This window comes from Neofelis nebulosa, chromosome 6, assembly GCF_028018385.1.
Source record: "Neofelis nebulosa isolate mNeoNeb1 chromosome 6, mNeoNeb1.pri, whole genome shotgun sequence".
NCBI lineage: Eukaryota > Metazoa > Chordata > Mammalia > Carnivora > Felidae > Neofelis > Neofelis nebulosa.
The window spans coordinates 26,999,239-27,019,070 of NC_080787.1; the positions used below are offsets into that span (position 1 = coordinate 26,999,239).

The following is a 19,832-nucleotide window of genomic DNA, read 5'->3' on the forward strand; positions in this document are numbered from 1 at the left end:
AACGAAAGGACACATAAGTGGCAGGAATAGATGAAGTGCAGAAGCCTGTGGTGTGCTCTGCTTGGAAATTTTTTAAAGCTGAAGATTTAATGTTTTTTTAGGGAAATGAAATAGGTGTAAACTTGACCAAGTTAAAACATTCTGCTCTAATACATACTTATTAATTAGAATCATCTGGAGGGTTCTGAAAACATGCTGATACCTGGGATCCTGGGTGCAATCTGAAGGATTTGTTTGATCCTGGGAGGTTTTGTTTTGTTTTGTTTTGTTTTTTAACTTTTTAAGTTTATTTATTTTGAGAGAGTGAGAGCACGTGCAGGGGAGAGGTAAATAGAGAGGGAAAGAAAGAGAATCCCAAGTAGGCTCCACACACACATCAGTGCAGAGCTCGATGGAAGGCTTGAACTCATGAACCTCAAAACCATGACCTGAGCTGAAACCAAGAATCAGATGCTTAACCAACTGAGCCACCATGCGCCCCTGGACCCTGGGAGTTTTAAAAGCTCTGGGGTGATTCTGATGTGCTGGTAAGGTTGTAACCCCTGCGGGTGCTTAAGTCAGGGTGCAGTTAAAACTGAAATCCTACATTGATTGCTCCAAAGAGCCACCCTGTTAGACTACCTCATTTGTGTTTTGGTTTGACTGGGGAGGAGGGATATTTGTTCCTTTTAGAGTACTTCTCCAGGGACCTGAGTCCTGGGAATGACTAACAGAAAGTGGTAAAACTGTCTTTTCAGGAATATGCTCAGATGTTCTACACAGGGTCCCCTACCTTCCTAGTTACCCCAGGAGCACCTCACTGCAGATAGTGTGCACACAGTGCTAGTTCAGCAGAGAAGGCTACTGCAAACAAGAAGGATCTAGATTTCTAGTACATCCGGCCATCCTCCTTCCTTCCTTCTCACCCCACCACACTGATTAAGAATTCATGATTGTAACTCAAGTATTTCAATACCGTGAAAGCACAGAGCCCTGGCAGTTCCTTCCAAAGAGAAACATGGTGGTAGTGGCTGTTAAAATTTTTATTTTTTAAATGCCATTGTGAATATAGATATACTGTAATGAAAATAAATCACTAAAATTTTTACATAATTCATACAGCCTTTTGTCACTGGTTTCTTCCATGATTAATATCTTATTTACTTTCCCCTTCAGTAACCAAAAATAATTGATGTACTACATTTTAATATTTTGTATTTCTACTGCTTTAATTGATTTCATAAGTTATTCCAAATGCTGACCGCAAAGGTTATTTTATACTCATCTAATAATCGATTTAAGGTTGTATTATGTTGGGGGAACATAGATTATATACAACAGTTTGAAGACCATGCAATAGAAAAGTCTAAATAAGGTAAATAAAGGAAAACTTTTAAAGATAAAACCTACTAGTCTACTATGTAGCTAATAGATTTTTTCATATCTTAAGTTTTTTCCATTCTTTACCCATGTCCTCTGCCAACCAAAGAGCAAACAGGAGATAAATTTTAATCTCCAACCCTTAATCTGATTCTTATTCTTAACACGTTTTTCATTCACTAGATCAGAATATTGTTATTTAATAAAGGACCTAAATTTGTACACCATTAACCTTAATTTGGAACATTTTGGTTACTCAGTAATTTAACAATTTCTTCTAGTTTTGCATACATCATATATATTACCCCATGCAGAGGCTCAACTTTTTCAGTAGGTTGGACAGGACCAGTAGGTAGTATTATATTCTTCATTTGTCTAATGAAGTCCAGAGAAGTTAGACTGTGACTTTCTCTATTATAAATACAGGATGCAACTATTACTAGAATTCCATTTTTCTGATCTAAATCCTTTGCTCCGTTTGTTTGGGGAGCATTTTCATCTCTGTTAATTTAGGGCCCAGTCAGTTCGGAGGCAGAGGAAGGGAAGGAATATATCTACTAGTCAGTGATAGCCACTGAATTCAAACACTGAGCAGGATGCCACTCAGACCTCGACTTGGTTGAGAATCACACCCCTGAGAAGCCAGTACTTTGGCCTCCAATTTTCAGTTGAGGAAATGGAGACTCAGGGAGTCTACTAACCAGTCCCAAAAGAGTGAGACCCAGGTCTGTCAGGTGCTGAAATTCCTTATTTGCTACTTCTCCAGGAATTCAGCATCCAGTTAGGAGGGAGGGGAAATTACACACACACATGGACACACCTGAAATTAAAGTACCATTTACTGTTCTGGAAGTTGCAGAAAGAGTAGTCACCAAGTTAAAGGGTTCCAGAGAAACAAAAGATCACTTCTGAATGGATGGTCAGCAGAACTCCTTTTTCACTGAGAAGATTCGCCATGGCTAAAGTCTAAGAAAGGAGATTTGGGCAGGCCAAGATTAGATAGATAGATAGATAGATAGATAGATAGATAGATAGATAGATAGATAGATAGATTTCAGTAGGCAAAATAAACAGGATGGATGGATGGATGGATGGATGGATGGATGGATGGATGGACGGACGGATGGGAGGAAGGAAGGAAGGAAGACATTCCAGGGAAAGATGATAGCTTAGAAGGAGAAAGCCAAAGAGATGGGGGAAATGAGGATGTAGGGAATAGATGAGCAACAGGAAAAGCAGATTTGAAGGCCTTGCATATATGCTGAATGAGCATGGCTAGTTTAATATATGCCCAATTTCAAATGCTAAGATAAATGCTGCTAGGTTAAAGGAAGCATCAAGAATTTTTGAACTGAGCTGATCCCATAAAGCTTCACAGCAGAGCGTGATTTGAGGTGGATATAAAGATAGGTATGAATTTTAAGGAAAATTCTTGAACAAAATGTCAAGATGGGAACACTAAGACCTAAGGTATGATTGCCAGGTAGAGATGAGAGGACAGCTTTGCTTTAAGAGAGACTTTGCGGTGGGTTAGGAGGCAGTGCAGAACCATTGAAAGTGTTTTAGTTCAAATGCTGCCCTCACCAACCTCTTTATTGTAAATACAATGGATAAAATATAATAAAAACAAAAAATAATTTTCATCCTTTTATCTTACATAATCTCTTAACTTTTAACCATGTGTTGACCTATTTCTCTCCTGGTTTTTGAAATACCCCCACTGTCCTGGCTTCTCTTTTACCATTATTTAGTCCCCTTTGTGGGCTCCTTTGTTCACCCATCTCCTTGTCTCCCCGCATTACCAGAGTCTGCCCTACTCATCTTCATCCTCTTCAGAAACGACCTGAGTGGCAGTGACACCTAAATATATGTTTCCAGCCCACACTTCTCTCCAGACTACACCCTGATCTGCCTTCCTCCTTGACGTTTCACCCGGGGTGAGTACGGCACCTGCTGTCAACCTTGCCCTGTCCAACCCAGCTCTTGCCCAGACATAGATCTGGTCCTGACCCTCCCTGTTGAAAACTCTCCTGTGACTCTCCATGAGGTGGCATTTGCCCACTTCCCAGTGTGGCCCAGCTGAGTGTCAACATTCTGAACCCACCTACACAATGAGTGTACCAAGGCCTTCTCCTCACCCACATTCCCCTATAATTATGGACCTTTAAAAAATTCCCACTCAAACAGATAGGCATGATGCCTCTAGAAATCTTTGTTTCTTCCAGAGTTGACCCTCTTCCAACCCAGCAAAGGCAATGGCAGTGATTATTTAGATTTCTGCTCCACAGGCATAACCTCAAGAGCTGTAGAGCAGAGGAAAGAACCCTCCATAGCACAAATTTATCTCTCTCTGAGGCAGGTGCTTTGGAAAAGAATATTATTAAAGCTGGCTTGTGACGTTATGTTCAGGGTCAGTCTTCATTGCCAAGAGTACCTGCCAAAGGTTTATCTGCCCGTATTTGCTTATGCTAGAAATACTGATAAATTACTCCTATTCTATATAAATGCGAATGTATACGTATTCTATATAAATACATCTGTGCATGCACGCACATATATACATACAAAACACGCATATGTGTGCATACATATATATATATACATAGGCACATTCACATTCACACACGTGCCCCAATACACATATGTATATAAAACTGTTGGGGAGTGGGGACCATTTTTCTTTTTTCTTTTTTCCCCTTCTCTCTGAGTCTGTCCCAAAGTCAACAGAGTGGGGTATACTTTGTGATGGTGTTGCCTTGGAGTTTAGTGCTGACACTCTTTTTCAAAGTCCTGTATTCTCTTTTCCTCAGCCACCCTGGCTGGCAGTAGGGGCTGTGGACTGCACGGAAGTCCCGGGTGCTCTCACCACAGTCTCTGCCCACGGTCTTGATTGAAATCCAGCTCACGTTATAGCACTCAGGCTCAGGCATTGTTAGAACTGAGAGATATATTCAATTTTAAGCAAGAACAAACTAAATCTGCCTTCTAAGGAAAAGTAGGCCCAGCCTCCTGTGGCATTTCTTTAAATGGATTAATATGTTGATCTGGGAGAAATCGGGAGCCATCCTTCATGTTTTCATTATGAAGCCAGGTGAAATGAAAACCAAATCTTACTGCTAAATGCCACCCCTGGGAATTCTGCAGTGTTGTTTCTATTTTCAACCAAACTGCAGGATTTCTTCTTTAGTTAAAGCATAATGTTGTAAATATAAAATTTCAGTATTCCTTTCTTTTTTTAACTTGAGACACCATTTAGTTGCTTCCTGTTTGCAGAGCTCATACCAGGAACATTTTATAATATTAAGCGGCTGTGAATATCTAATCACGTGAGAAACAGTTGCTGTGTATCTACCTTCACGTGTTGGAGAAATTGCAGCCTGAGCCTGGTAATAAGGTACTAATTATCAGAGTACTGCATCATAGTCCTTAGCAGACACCTAAGCCTTTATTCACTTAAATGTTTGTTTTTAAGTGAAACTATCAGTCGTAAGTAACATAAAGCATAGGCATGAAATGGTGACTTTTGTCATGCTAAATTATTCTTGGTGATTTAGGGTAAAACACTTTTCCATGTCGTGTGCTTTCACTCAGTATCTATTTATAAATGAGCAAACATGGGGGGGCGCCTAGGTGGCTCAGTTGGTTAAGCGTCCAACTTCAGCTCCAGTCATAGTCTCACGGTTCGTGAGTTCGAACCCCGCATCAGGCACTATGCTGACAGCTCAGAACATGGAGCCTGCTTCAGATTCTGTGTTTGCCTCTCTCTGCCCCTCCTGCTCGTGCTCTCTTTCTCTCTCAAAATAAATAAACATTAAAAAAATAAATGAGCAAATATGATTTTAAGAGAATGGAAGAATACTTTTCTCTGTTTTCTTAGTTACACACTCTGAACTTGTCATCCTGTACTGTTTATCTGAGTTTAAGGGGAAATTTCTGGAAGAAAGACTGACTGAGCATTGCTTTTTTATTATTATTATTTAAATTCAAGTTAGTTAACATATGGTGTAATAATGGTTTCAGGAGTAGAACCCAGTGATTCATCATGTCCATATAACTCCCAGTGCTCATCCCAACAAATGCCCTCTTTAATGCCCATCACACATTTGGCCCATCCCCCCACCCACCTCCCCGCCAACAACCCTCAGTTTGTTCTCTGTATTTAAGACTCTCTTATGGTTGCCTCCCTGTCTGTTTGAAACTATTTTTTCCCCTTCCCTTCCCCTGTGGTCTTCTGTTAAATTTCTCAAATTCCATGAGTGAAAACATAGCAGTCTTTCTCTGGCTGACTAATTTTGCTTAGCACTCTAGTTCCATCCACATTGTTGCAAATGGCAAGACTTCATTATTTTGATCACCAAGTAGTATTGCCTTGTGTATGTATCTTTGTTATCCATTCATCAGTTGATGGACCTTTGGGCTCTACTTCACACCTGTCAGAATGGCTAAAATTAACAACTCAGGAAACAATAGATGTTGGTGAGGGTGTGGAGAAAGGGGAACCCTTTTGTACTGCTGGTGGGAATGTAAACTGGTGCGGCCACACTGGAAAAAACAGTATGAAGGGTCCTCAGGAAACTAAAAGTAGAACTTCCCTACAACCCAGCAGTGGCGCTCTGTTTATCCAAAGGACACAAAAATGCTGATTCAAAGGGGCACATGCACCCCAGTGTTTATAGCAGCGCTATCAACAATAGCCAGATTAGGGGCATTGCTTCACAAGGCAAAGTTCAAAATGCTGAGAGGGTGTTTCATCTTCGGAACTCAGCTGGAGTGGAAGGTCAGGGTCTTGTGACCTCACCATGATGTTTATTGTAATTTGAAACCCTTGAAGATTTGCAGGCAGCTACCAGGCTGCTTCTGGGGAGCCTTACAGCAGTCAAGATTCCTCTCCCTGAGGGGACCCAGAATATCCCCTTGCGTTAGGCTATTTCTGTTTGCACAAAAACAGATAATAGGTTCAGAAGTTTGGGTTGGCTTGGAACAGATCTGAGATGGGGCTTTATTCTAATGACACCTGGAGAAATTGGGCAGCTCAGCAAAGATTGCCAGCCATTTACCTGTCTTACCTCACCATAGACAGGTCCTTCGCAATGGAACGGCAGCTCCCAAAGTTCACCTTTTCCTTTCCTGTTGCTTTGCTGCTGCATCTTTGCTTCCCCACCCCCACCCCTGCTGCTTATTCTTTCTGCTACTGGTGGGCTGGCTGACTCTGTTTCAAACAATTGCTTCAATTCCCTCCGTTTGGAGCACACCCACCCTCCATGGGCAGAGTTCCTGTGGTCTGGCCAGGTACCTGTGGTCCGTGCACCTCTGCCACTCGACAGAGAAGGCGCCATGAGCCTCAGCTTGGTTCATCTTGCATTTAGGCTGCGTCTCTGGGACACAGTCTTCCTTTCAGAGCTAGCAATGTGGCCTCGTTGTCTTGGATTCGATACAGGAGTATTCATTTCATACCTTTGCCTCTTGTTTTGGCAAACACTCTAGAAGACAGATGATAGAGTCCTATTGAAGAATTCACTATTGGATGACCAAGATTATAAATCTGTGTGGTTACCTCTGGAGAACTCTAGGTGAAATGAGAATGTCTGGTTTGTCCCACCTGCCTCCACAGGTATCTCAAGACTTTTCTCTCTGCCCTTTTTTTCTTAGCCATATACATCAACTGTTACTTATTTTGCAGGGAACATGTATGATACTTTGGAACACACACAAAGTGTAACATACAAGAGTGTATATATAGTGTGAATACAGGCTGTACCCCACCAGAGATCTTTGCTTTGCTTTGTTTAATGCTTTAAACTTTCCTAAATGCTCTCCCATCCTTTATCACTTTAATCTTTCAAGTAACTAGGAGAGGCTAATCTCCACCTTTTGCTGCTGAGAAAACAGACCTAACACTACAGACAGAACCATTATTACAATCCCAGTTTTCTGATACGTTCCACAATGTCTTGACACAAAAGTGTACGATCACTGAATGATGTGTGCATGCATGGCTCTCCCCCCACCCTGCCAAGCACACATACACACACCTGTTGAGACTCATTTATTGAAAACTGATAGAATTTACCAGCATCGATAATTTTTCCATTCTGTATATGGTATTGGCGGCTGAGAAATTAATGATTAGCCTAGTAAAGATGGAGTCTGAAAACCTGTCCTATGTCTTCAGTATTGTTAGCAGTCAGTCTAACGGTAGGCAGTGTGGGAAAGTCAGTGATTCTGTACAGAAAAGAATCAGTGTTTCCAAATCACTCGTCTTCCTAACATCCATCCATTCAACCAGCCATCCTGTTAGAGTGACATCGTTTGGAAAAAGTCCCAGACCTGGGATAAAGGGACCTGAATTCTGATACATGCTTAGTATGTAATTTGGGTTAAGTCACTGTACATTTGTGAATCTGATTTTTTTAAGTTTATTTATTTATTTTGAGAGAAAGAGAGCGAAAGAGTGCAAGCTCGGGGCGGGCGGGGGGTGGGGGGAGAGAGAGACAGAGAGAGAGAGAGAGAGAGAGAGAGAGAGAGAGAGAGAGAGAATCCCAAGCAGACTCCACGTTCAGCACAGAGCCTCAACGCAGGGCTTGAACTCAGGAACCATAAGATCGTGACCTGAGCTGAAATCAAGAGTGGGATGCTTAACTGACTGAGCTACCCAGGCACCCTATAAATCTGATTTTTGTTTTTAATCTGTAAAATGAGGTGTTGGGATTTTGTTTTCTGATGTTTCATCCATGTGCAGCATGGTCTTAGGTCCGACACACCATTGTCTACTATAGTATCCCCTTTGTAACCTCCTTACCCACCCACTCCAGAGCCTGGAGACTGGGAAGGGTAGTGTCACTGATGTATTAAAAATCTTCCTTAGGCCCAATTTCCAGGTATTATATGAAATTCCCTCTGCTGCTGAATTCCACTGAATTACATTTTTCATGTTAATAGGCTAATATTTTTTGAACTTGTAAGATTGAATGTATGGAATGAAATCAATATCTCTGATAATTACTTGACGGGGGTGGGAAGGCTGAGTAGAAAGTCATTTAAAACTCACAGACTAATATTGATTAAAATTATTGGCTTGAAGATTTAGAATATCTAAAATGTAGCCCCGGCATTTACGATGACATGTAGCAGGTCATTTTCTTTACTGGATTTAGGGAAGAACCAGTAATTTAGAATCAGAGCATTCTGTGCATCCCTATATAGGGTGTTCTCAGGCTTTATTCCTGCAATTTCGCATTTTTATGTGGGATGTTCTAAGGGACAAGCAGTTCTCTTTTTCAGAATTATTGGAATCTTTCTTTTGTTATCTTTCAGTATTCACAGAATATGTGGTCATTTCATTCAAGTGTCCATGAATGATTCTAGACAGATCCATAGTTCTTTACGTTTGTTGAATGCCGTATAACAGTGGGTCCCAATTCTGGCTAACCATTCAACATATTTTTTTTTAAGATCACACAGATGATTTTGGTGAGCATCCCTATTGAAAACCACAGGTTTACCAAAAGTGTCAGATTATAATTCACATGGTTTTCTGTCACTTTAACTCATCATGAGAAAGATACAAGAAGCCTTAGTGATGATCCCCCACCCCTTTCACAGAGAAGGCAATTGAGGCTCGGGTTAAGTGAGCTGCCGAAAGTAACACTTCATCTGCTTTTTTTCCCCAATGTCCAACTTCTGCACCGACCCACTGTGTTATAACCTGAAGTCTTAGCCATGTTTCAGATTATCAAAGCTTCAGCAGAAACAAAGCTGAAAAACACAGTATATTGTGACAATCATGGAACCACAGAGAAGCAGAGTTAGGTGAATACTCTTCTCGTTTAAGGACCTGAAAGCCCAGCGGCCTTAAGTATCGTGTCAAGGATGTACCACTGGCTGTTACATATATGATCTGTAGGTAAATAAAATAGTAAGTACTCTTACTGTATAGTCAGCCCTTTATAGCATTCTCCACCCACCAGCAGGTTCACCATTAGAGGGCAAGGGGGTAAAACGTCAGCCCAGCTGCACAATTACATTAGCCTTCTGGCCCAGCCTGAAAACCCTACCCAGTCGTTAACAGAGCAGACCCAAAGAGGAGGGCTTTCTTCAGAAGGACACGGTTAATATCTCATTATCTGAGAACAGTTCCCATTAGCATGTTCATTTTAGCTGGGTGTTGAGATTAGCTAGTAGTCAACTCAGGCAGTGAGGAAATGGCCTTTTGATGGGTGAGACTGTAGGAGGAAGGATGCCTGCAAGAGGTAGACAGCCAGAAGGACAGGCAGAATCACGGTATAAGCCAGAGGGAGGTAGCTGGACTTGCCTCCACCTGCCCATTTACCTCCACCATCCATGCCTTCTGATTGCACGTTTTTACCAAAAAAGATACAGTGAAGTAGACTTTTTTTTTAGATCAGAAGGATGAAAGGTTACTAACAGCCAGCTCTGCTTCCTTGTCTAATCTACTATGTCATGCCAGGCACTGAACTACTTACTACAGATGTGTTGTCAGATTACAAGTTGTTTATCTCCGATGGATGTTTCCCCAAGCGGCATAAGTTATATGGGTGCTAACATTTTCCTAAGAAATGCTCTTGGCATCACATACCTGCCAACAACATCTCACTGATCAGGGAAGCAGCATGGTGGAGCAGAAGCACAGAGCTGAGAGGCAGCCAGTGTTTGCATGCTGCTACCCGGAGGCAATAAAATGAAATTGAGTTAGTGATTTATTTCCAATTCCCATACTCCATGATTCCAGTGACTCATGTTGGCAAGAATATTATAATCATACTGTAATTCATTCATTACATATGTGTGTATCAGGGCGCCTGGGTGGCTCAGTTGGTTAAGCGGCCGACTCTTGATCTCGGCTCAGGCCATGATCTCGCAGTTTGTGGGATCAATCCCCACATCAGGCTCTGTGTTGACAGTGCGGAACCTGCTTGGGATTCTGTGTCTCCCTCTCTCTCTCCTTTTGCGTCTCTCTCTCTCTTTCTCCCTCCCTCTCTCTCTCTCTTCCAAAATAAATGTTTAAAATTAATGTTTAGTTTTTTTACTAAATTTTTAATTTTTAATAAATAAATATGTGTGTGTCACCTTCTCTGTCTAGGGGGTTATGCTAGATGCTGTGGGGAATGCAGCAATGAGTCCCACAAAGACCTGCCCTTCTGGAGCCTCCCATCCAGCCTGGGAGATCAAAGTATGTCCAGAAAGTTCTCCCAGAAAGTGAAATGAAAAATAATCAGTTGAGAAAGATGTGGAAAAATAAACTTATAGTTTTTGAGCCTCTCTGTGTGCCCTAGGGACTCTACTGGATATTTTATATACATTTAATGTAATTATCATGATAATCCTGTGGGGTAGGTATTATTATCCCATGTTATAGATGAGGAAGCAAACATTCAGAGAATAAGTAATCTGCCCCTAGTTGTACAGCTAGTATATTGAGCCACGACTCAGAAACAAGCCTTTCTGATTCCAAACTCAGACTTTTTCTATTAGATCATGTCACCTCCGGTTAAAATTCTAGGAGAACTGATACTCAGATAGTTTTGGCGGGGCATGATAAGCGCTTTCTGGTAGAGGAGCCATTCGCTCAAGGGCTTAAATATGGTAGAAGTGGCATATGTTAGCTGGAGAGTATATATATTTCCAGCAAGGACACTGGAGGGAAAAAGCAGTGGGCTGGTAGGAACCCCTGCCTGCATGTACTCTCTGCCACATGAGCAACACTTGTGAAAGCGTGGCCACGGAGCAGGGAAGGGCTGAGGCAGGTTGCAGGGGCAGATCCGACAGTTACTGCAAAGGCATCTCAGTGCTACTCCAGATTTGGGTGAGAGGTCATATCTGGCTGTGTCTTATGAGTACTTGTGTGTGGAGAGATGAGATCTGAGTCCACTGGACTGGCTGGGGTGCAAAGATGCAGGACTGAGCTGCCGGACCGAGATCAAAGGTCAGACATGGGGAATGGAGACAGCGGAGCATTCTGTGGCCTTCTCATGAAGGTGCTGTCATCAGGGAACCACACCCAAGAGCAGGGGCAGACTGGAGATGCACACGATTTCTTCAGCAGCAGTTCTAGGACTCCAGAGAGTGGTCAGAGCCAGAGTACGTGGGCGTCACGCTTTTGTAGGGGGAAGAGAGTCAAGGTGAAGTAGTAAGCTGGCACTCTACTGTTGACTAAGCACAGTTGGTACATCCTGCGCTATTTGCAGTGGCTGAAGAGAGACCACAGGGAAAGAATAGCGGTGCTAATGGCTAACAATTATTAACTGCCTGCTTGTACCAGGCACTGTGCTCAGCGTTGTGCATACCTCAGTCCCTGTGCATGTCCCTGTGAGGCGGGGGTCATTTTTCATAGCAAGGAGCTAAGACAAGGGGAAGTAAATAAACCAACTAGTAAATGACAAAGCCGGGGTTAGGGCACAGGTCTGATGGCCATTAAGTCCACCGACTTGGTTAAACAGAGAGAAGGAAAAGAGATGCTGTGATGGGGGAAAGTCAGACTCCAAAAAAAGAAAACCGGAGACAGCTGATTCCTGTTTATCAGTTGGCCACTAGATCCTTGGAAAGTAAAGGTCGGGGCTGGAGTGACTTTGCATGACAGGTGCTGGTTCACCACCATTAACATTCACCTGCCTCCCACAAAGCTTGCATATTGAGCTCTTAACTGATGTGCTAGAATTTTCCCTACTCGCAATAGAACAGATGGACTGTGGCACGTTATGTGCCTCTCACTGCCCCATATTACTGTAGCCTGAAAGAAGGGTGAATGTCTGAAAGTCAGCAAGGATGCAGGGAGGCCAGAGACACACTGCTGTGCTCATCTGCTTCTGTGCATGAAGGTCTGACATGTAACCTTTGCCCTTCTTTACATTCACCCTACAGTATTTTTAAGCGATGAATGTTTTACTTGCAATAGTAACTATCTTAATACTGTGATGAGCCAGTAAGATGGCTTATCCTCGAATGGCTTCTACACCATGTGTGTGTGTGCGTGTGTATGCATGTGCATGCATACGCACGCACACATATGATTGTAAATGGAATTGTAGATCTGATGGTTACATTTGCAAATATATTTAATTTTAGGGGGACACTGGCTCAAAATTTTCCATTTTTCTCATAGTATTACTATTTCAATCATGGCTCAGCAGGGAAGGGTTATTTGAATCTCTGACCACTCACCTAAATTCAAGATATAACAAACCCTCTGATGTTCTGATCTCCACAGCAATGAAAGACTTCAGGGATACATTTTTTTTCTTCCATAAGACATACCAAGATTTTTAGTCTGCTTTTCCCACCAACATTAGGATATATCGTGTTATCCTGAGATATTTAATAGCCAGATGGATTAGGTAAATCTGACTGCTGAGGGTTACTTTGCAGTTTCTGGCTCTTTCCACCCTGTCCATCCACAAAGAACACTTGGAGACTGTCCAGAGAAGCAGTAAGGACCAACCAGCGGTTTGAGCTGTGACTTTCTAGGAAGGCTTGGATCCCGGCTCTGTGACATACTATATAATCTTGATTAAACCATCCACTGCCATCCCAGCCCCCACTCTAGAGTCTGAGATAATGAGCCAGACACCATCCTTGAAGCCTGTGTCCTCGAGATGTGGGGGAATTAATGAGCTAATGCCAAAAAAAACCTAAAAGAGACTTGGATTGAAGGACCTCTCAGAGGAACAGCCTCCTGCTGCACTGCGTCTCCACCGGCAGGCTTTTCCCACATAGCATGCTTCCTTCAGGCCCTCATCCTCTCATTATCCTCATTTATCCATACCTGTGAGAGTATTCGATATCACTGCAGTAGAACCTGTTCCACTTACAGTTTTGAAAGACCTAAAAATATCACACACCGTAATGAAGTTTCAGTGAATTACTAATGATCACTCAGGACTATATGTCCAATGCTAAATTGGCTAAATTTTATTTTCCCAATCATTTATCTGAAACATAAGTATCATCCTACAATCCTAAAAAATAGTAATAGTAAGTAATACGAAATTTTAAGCTTAAAGTACAGTTTTGTAATATCAAACAAGTAGCACGTCTGATAAATGAAATTTTGTTAAAGGAGCTGCTGTAGATAAGAAATGAAACTAGAGTTCGGAAAGAAATCCAAAACTTCTATTGAATTTTACATTTAGAAGTGTGTCAGAAATGACAAAGTAATCTTCCTATGTATATTTATAGGTTTCATGAGCACTTATTTCATTTATATATCTTTCATATAAATGGAAAATGATTCCAGAGCAGAGACTGTCATTTTCAGTAATTGTTTCTGGCATGGTTTTAGAAGAGTTTACTTCTAAGGTCTGAGATCATGACCGACCTAGCTTGGTCGGTTAACCGTCCAACTCTCGATTTCAGCTCAGGTCGTGACCTCACAGCTTGGGATTCAGTTTGGGATTCTCTCTTTCTCCCTTTCTCTGCCCTTCCCCTGTCACTCACGCACTCTCTCTCTCACTCTTGTCTCTCTCTCTCTCTCAAAAATAAATTTAAAAAAAACTTTTAGAAGAGTTGACGTCTTGATTGCTGTAAAGTGTGTGTGTGTGTGTGTGTGTGTGTGTGTGTTCATCTCTTCACCAAGTAAATGTTATTACCCACTAACTAACCTGAAAATTTTTCTTTCACTGAAAAAACATTTTCCAAGACTAATCGGTTTTCACACTTTTTCATCTGTGTTTTGCACTTGAGAACATTTAGAAGGCACAGTTCAAATGGACACACTGATCAAGACTCAGATTCAGAGCCTGACTGTCCCAGCCCACATTGTGCAGTCCTCCCCTGCTTATACTGCAAGTATCCAAGAGCCTCGGGCTTGTCAAGGCCTTCACTTCTCCTGTTTTCAATAAACACCTCCTCAGTGCAGTGCAAGGCATGGAGGAGCAGACACGGCCCCTGCTCTCAGGAGCTGGCAGTCTGGGAGAACAGACATTAAACAGACAAGCACACGGGTGACTCTATCACAAGCCAAACTAAGTGCTGACAAGGAGGGCACATGACAGGATGACCAGGGACACCAATCAAGGATGTCTTGAGACCGAGTGACACTTGGTCTGGGCCCTGGCGATAAGCAGAGGTGCGTGAAGGGAGGGTGGAGAAGGGCAGGCGTCCTGCAGGTGGGGACAGACCATGCAGAGACCCTCAGTGCTGCAGAGCACGGCATATTCCAGGAAGTGGAGGAAGAGCCCCTTACCCTGGCTTCCCCACTCCAAGCCGCTCTGTCCACAAGAGAGAGTGTCTCCACCACCTCAGCCGCCATCTCCTATCAGCGCCACTCATTTATGAGACCTGGAGCTTCAGAGCTTACAGGAGAACTCACCTCAGCAGCACTCCAAGAGAAGCAAGAGGCAAAACAGGACATAATTTGTCCCCCGGTTCACTCGTGCCTAACTTGGCTTGCTAACACAAGCAATCCAGGCAGTGGGGATGGAAGGTCAATAATCCATATTTCTCTGCATAGAATTTTTTTTAGGATTGTGAAATTTTGTATCTGTGTTTACTGTCTTCCTTTGAACAAAGATTAACCTTTTTTAATTTTTTCTAATGTTTATTTTTGAGAAAGAGAGAGAGCATGAGCAGGGGAGAGGCAGAGAGAGAGGGAGACACAGAATCCAAAGCAGGCTCCAGGCTCTGAGCTATCAGCAGCAAATCTGATGAGGGGCCCAAACTCACAAACATTGAGATCATGACCTGAGCTGAAGTCGGACACTTAACCAACTGAGCCACCCAGGCACCCCTTTTTAAAATTTTTTTTCAAACAAAGATTAAAAGGGGCCATTTATAAAACAGATAGCCAAATATATTTATTTACCGTTATGCATATTAATATAACAAATATATTTGGTCATATGAGCATATATAAAATTTGGTTAAGCAAATCCAAGGACTTTTTTTGTTAATGTTTTTATTTATTCTTAGAGAGAGAGAGAGAGAGAACACAAGAGGGGGAGGGGCATAGAGAGAGACGGACAGAGAATCCAAAGCAGGCTCCAGGCTCTGAGCTGTCAGCACAGAGCCCGACGCGGGGCTTGAACCCACAAGCCATGAGGTCATGACCTGAGCCAAAGTCAAACACCCAACCACTTGAGCCACCCAGGTGCCCCCAAGGGCTCTTTTTACTTAATCGGGGACAGTATATTTTCTGGACACTGATAACCCACAATTTAAATTATAATCTCATCGTGAACCTTAATTCTCAGGGAAAGGGACACTTACCTACTTCTGGTCACTCATTTTTTTTTTTAATGTTTATTTATTTATTTTGAGAGAGAGCGCATGTGTGAATGGGGGAGGGGCAGAGAGAGAATTCCATGCAGGCTCTGTGCTGTCAGCATGGAGCCTGACACTGGGCTAAAACCCACTAAGGACGAGATCGTGACCTGAGCCAAAATCAAGGACTCCCAATCAACCAAGCCACCCAGGCGCCCCATGGTCACTGACATTTTTGGTGAAACCTGAAGCAATTGTTCATTGGTAGCCTAACCAGGCACTTTAACTACCCATCCCCAGATCCAGCTTAAAATGTGAGGACATCAGGTAGATTATGACTACAAATGTTTGCTTCCTGGTTAAAGAAAAGAAAATCCCACATATCCTTGTTCTGTTAAGGTAATAAAAGGAATTCACATAGAACATAAACATAAATTGCTAAAACAAAAAATGTTTGGCTCAAACACAAGCATCACAGCAAAGCTTACCTGTCACCCAACTAGGAACATCATTAAAAGTAGAAATCTCCAGCCTACACAGTAGTACCTGGTCATGGCTTCTTATAGGCTATAAGGGTTCGTCTCCTGCTCTGCAAGGAGAAATGTTGGCAAGATTATTGCACCGTCTCTGTGCAGCCTTCTCACACGCTGTTCCATTTTCCAGTGAAAGTCCAAAATGACCCTCTAGTAGTCTCTCTCTCTCTCTCTCTCTCTCTCTCTCTCTCTCCAAATCTCTGACCCGAGAATACGATAGGACTGTTTTGTATTATAACAACAAGTCCTGGATCGGTTAATTCAATGGCCCATAGACCTGGCTCCAGCTTGACAATGTCCAACAGTAAAAAATAGAAAGTCCCTGTCTCCTTGTCTTAAGAGCAGGGACACCTTTCCCACAAGGCCTCAACCATCCTCCCTTCTAGTCACATTGACCAGAAGTGTGTTATATGGTTGTGCTCCAACCATTCACTGGTCAGATAGATTGAGACCACAGTGACTGCCTTAGATCAATCAAGGTGGACACCATGGGGCTAGAGAGAGACCAGCCTTCTCTAAGGCTCACAGGGGGCTAGACAGTTTGGGGCCTTGTTGGGAAGGAAGGAGGCAAAGAAGGGGCAGCTGTGGATGGGTAGCCAATGGTCTCAGCCACAGTAGGTTTAATACATGGGGCCCAGGAACCTGCATTTAACAAGTACTCCAGGTATTGCCCAGTAGTAGCAACTGGACAAGCACTTCAGTTTGACCCCTGCTCTCCCTTTACCAGCTCCACTACCTTAGATAAATCACCATGTCTCATGTCTGCATCACAGTTTTCCCACTAATAACAATGATGTCTCCTTCAGAAGATGACAGGAAAAAAAAAAAAAAAGAAGATGACAGGAAAAGTAAGGTGAATGCACAGTCCCGCCCTTCATTCCCAATTGATTAGGTCTAAGCTCTTTAAGGACAAGGTGTTAATAAGGGGCCCATTGGTGCTTTGCACATTTCATTTACCTCACAGACATTGGTTCATTCGGGCTGACGGGAACAGCACATGAGTGAAAGAGTGTTCCAGCACCTCCCAGTGTAAGGAGGCAGGCAGGGGTGAGTACAGCGTAATGAGAGCAGGAGGGGTGAGTACAGCGCGTGAGCACCATATACAGTGAGAGCATATTAGAGTGCTTTAAGCGGTGAAGTGATAGTATCAAATTAATGTGCTGGAGGCATTGCAGTAATGAAGAAAATTAATTGTAGAGTGTGGATAATGGAGGCAGAGTGTCCAGGTAGAACTAATCTCTAAGCAAGAGATCATTTAGAGCTGAGGGAAGGGAGTGGCAGGTGGGAATGGAAAAGGATAGATGAACTCGAGAGGTAATTTCAAGATTGAATATACTGGGTTGGGGGCTCAGGAGATAGTCTGGTCTAGCAATATAGATTTAACAGTCAGCACTCTCAGAACATTGATAATGGAGCCATGGGTATAAATGAGGGCACCGTCGTATTTATTAAAGACATATTGGTGGCCTTGCTGATGTTTTATACCGTTTCCTATCAATATGCATGAGCAATGAAGAAATGAAATGTTCTTTTCTCCTGCTTGGCAACATCTCTCCTGTGATATTTTTTTCCCTCCTGATGAGAATCATATTGCTTTCCCTTTAGATGGATTTTTTTTTTTTTAACTCGGTGGGCAGGAGGGCCTTAGCTCTGGCAAAGAAACGTCGCACCCACAGCCCTCACCATCACAGCAATGAGGTGCGTTGACTTTATTGTCAGACGATCTCTGGGTTTCAGTTCTGGCTTCGTTTCAGTTCTGGCTGCCCACCACATTAGTTGTGTGAAATGGAGCACATTTTCTTAATCTTTATAAACCTCATTTTCCTCTCCTGCAAAACGAGAATAATATTATCTCCACTTATCATAACCACATTTCCTTTCCTTTGTTCAAATACAGAGACAAAAGAGGAGGCAAATATGAGAAGGAGCAGAAAGAGCTTGCCTCAGACTTTAATATGATGTATTAGTGACTGAAAGCCAGAATGCCCACGTGTTGGTGTGTACTTGGGGCGGGGAAGGGGGGGGCGGCGCCTGGGTGGCTCAGTCGGTTAAGTGTCCAACTTCCACTCAGGTCATGATTGCACAGTTCATGAGTTCAAGCCCTGCATCAGGCTCTCTGCTGTCGGCACAGAGCCTGCTTTGGATTCTCTATTCCCCGCTCCTCTGCCCCTCCCCTGCTCATTCTGTCTCTCGCTCTCAAAATAAACTTTAAGTGGGGGGGGGGGGGGGGGGGGGAGAAAGAAATGGTAGGTTGGCATGTACCACAGGGACTGGCCTATCGCACTGTGCTTTCTGTGGAACCGTGTCCCAGCTCTAGGTGCAGTGATAGAGGCTGCCTTTCTGCCTCTCAGGCACATTCCCAGTGAGAAGTACTTCCTTCCCAGGGGCCTGTGCCATCAAGGCAAATGACACGTTGGCTTTATGCTGGCAGTCCCGTGGCTCATTCCCACTTATGATGGTGCATCAAAACGTCACAGCACATCAGACCTCAAAGGCATTAGAAGTCCTGCGGCACAGCCCTGGCCAGAAAACCACGTGGGAAGGGATTGCAGAGGTTTGGCCAGGAATGGCCCAGCAGCCTTCGGAACAAGCTCCCCACACCTGAGGATGTTCCGTTTCCAGATGGTTCTAGCTCAGTGTTGTTTGGGATACTGAAGACATTTCCCAACTCCCATAGCTGTGGGTAGCTGGGGCTCTCTGGAAAAGACAGGAAGAAAAACCCCGTGACTTAATAACCCTCTATGAGAATTTCACTTTTTTATATATATTTGACATATTTCTGACAAATAGGCCATTCCTTTACTCCCCTTCTACCCTGTCGGCTCAGTGGTGCTGAGCAAGGCAGAGCAAGGTGGAGGGAATCCAGGGAACAGCAGTGGGAGTGCAGGGAAGCCCTGGACAGCTTTGCCTTGAGGAAACCATCTGACAGACATTTGCTTTTCCTAACACCTGCTTGGTAAGCCATTCTGATGATGTGGTCACATCAGATCTCTCTCTCTCTCGGCTCTCCCTAAGCATTTCTTTTTCTGGGTTATGGAGCAGCTATTCTGGAAGGAAAGCAATTTGATGTCAGGGGCTCCTTTGAGCCTTGGGAATTAGGACTCAGAAGCTTGGACCTGGAGCTCAGCTGCTTTATGGAAATACACTGTGAATGTTTTATTCAGTAATGCATATATAACATTGAGCAGAATCCAAATACATAAATCACTTGTACAATAGCTGTTAAAAGCTACCTTCCAGCACGTCCGAACTCAGCTGCCAGAATCGCTTACAAAGTCCTCTATTGCCACCTGCTGGCTGAGTGTTTTATTACACTGTTAAATCTTCCTCTGGGTATTTTCAGTTCCCTTCAGCCTCTTTATAATAGTCTTGGCACTCAGGTTTTTCCAGGGTAAAATTTTCCCCCACCAAAACTGAAATGCCTTATGCTTTTGAGGATTGCAAAGGAGAACCATAGTATTCTTTCAAACTCTGGCAGCAGAGAGAATAGGATGGACAGAAACCTTAGCATCTGTGGGAAGGCCCCCTGAATTCAGGCCCCCTTCCAGCCTACATCTCAAGGGCAAGAACTCAGTACTCAATTTATCTTTAGATCGGGCCCTATTATCATAGCTGTCTACCTCTCAGTGTCTTTCTATCACAGTCACCAGTATATTACACCAAAAGAATAGGAATTATTAATGTTACCAATGTAACATGCCCACAAATCAGCATGAGTTCACGAGA

General features: G+C 43.1%; 1 protein-coding gene across 5 annotated transcripts in view; it reads left to right on the forward strand.

The window, feature by feature from the left end:
* Window positions 1–19,832, forward strand: part of LYRM4 (LYR motif containing 4) — a 172,017-nt gene that overhangs the window by 116,654 nt on the left and 35,531 nt on the right. For 2 of the 5 annotated variants that reach the window (XR_009262823.1, XR_009262824.1), the window contains one exon: window positions 3,165–3,296. The exons of the other annotated variants lie outside the window; for them this stretch is intronic. The gene's annotated coding sequence lies outside the window, so the exon portion shown is untranslated. The remainder of the gene's footprint in view (window positions 1–3,164; window positions 3,297–19,832) is intronic. 5 annotated transcript variants of the gene reach the window in all.